We start from the raw sequence: 1,272 nt of genomic DNA, 5'->3' as shown, positions 1-1,272 counted from the left end.
AAAATTGAAGGAATTCCAGATGTGAGATTTTGTTTTTTTTAATTTTGCAGACATGGGATCATTTTTTTCTTGATTTGTATTGCAAATATAATGCTTGGCTAGTCGGAAAAGCAATCTTCAAAAGGATTTGGAAGGCCTGATTACATTTGCAACCGATCACAGATGAATCCCCTATAACTTGAAGGCTGTAATTCATCAGGTCATCACATGTTCTGCATATATCTTAATTCCTCAGATAAAATTGTGAGGAAGGGGGAAAAAGGTATCATTTTTGGTTATATACCCAGAACCATTATCATAAGGTTTTACTCAGTTTCAGAACCTCTTTTAGCAACTGGTTGACTAAATTGTTTACTTTACCTGGAACAACCAGCTGAGGATGCACTAAAGACAAGGCATAAGAGCAAATGACCTTCATTGCCATAGCCAGATCCAAATTGTTGCTATCAGTCCGCCAAACACTTTGATCCGCAAACTTGCATGAATCTCTCAGCATGCATCTACTGCAAACCTGACGGATAACAAAATTGAAAATTTTGAAGTCAAGCAATTACAGCTTTACATGGTATTTTCTTTAAAAAAAAATATTTTTTTTGAAAAAAATGCAGAAAGTATGTATACAAGATGTGCCTTACAGTGTTCTCTGGAATCTTAAAAAAGTATCGCAGCCTTTTGCAAGGATTGACTTGAGACCTATTGGCAGACGGGCAGCCAAACATTGCCACCTCTTTCAGATGACTTCCTGAAAGCCATCTGTAAAATCCAATTTCATATTAGCACATATAAACATGGACATATAGAACTCAACTTGCTTATGTTCACAATATGAATATATTTTGCACATATTAAATAATCACGTTGATACAACACAATTGGATCGTATGACCTAGATGACCAGACTACCGCATATCACAAGCAGGACTCTTGAACGTGCAAGTTTCTGAGCATGCAACAAAATTTCAATCCTTTATGCTTTTTTATTGCCAAGAAACTGCATGCAATATTTGCTTTTCTTACGACTATTTAGTCTTCACTACAATGACTAGATTCTTAGGCTGTGAGTATCAGCTCAGGCCAAGATGAAATTGAAAACTACAAAGCCACTGATTAAACATCAATATTGGCAGCCTCCTCCTGCAACAAATTAATTTACCTAACTTCATGCAAACAGGATAATATAACTTTTCTAAGTTCGTCGGTTGAACAATCAGAACAGCACTCATAAATTATCAAAGAGTCACTAGCAGAAAGCTAGACTTAAAATGTCAAAGA

General features: G+C 35.7%; 1 long non-coding RNA gene across 1 annotated transcript; it reads right to left on the bottom strand.

The window, feature by feature from the left end:
- Nucleotides 1–400: 400 nt before the first annotated feature.
- On the bottom strand, nt 401–668 carry LOC114717655 (uncharacterized). The gene is made up of 2 exons (XR_003737731.1): nt 636–668; nt 401–511 (listed from the first exon to the last, which is right to left on the bottom strand). It is a non-coding gene; the product is annotated as an uncharacterized LOC114717655 (long non-coding RNA).
- Between the last annotated feature and the right edge of the window lie 604 nt (nt 669–1,272).

Source organism: Neltuma alba, unplaced genomic scaffold (genome assembly GCF_004799145.2).
Source record: "Neltuma alba isolate B1F8T4 unplaced genomic scaffold, ASM479914v2 tig00011760_pilon, whole genome shotgun sequence".
NCBI classification, from domain to species: domain Eukaryota; kingdom Viridiplantae; phylum Streptophyta; class Magnoliopsida; order Fabales; family Fabaceae; genus Neltuma; species Neltuma alba.
This window is presented reverse-complemented; position numbering and strand designations above follow the sequence as displayed.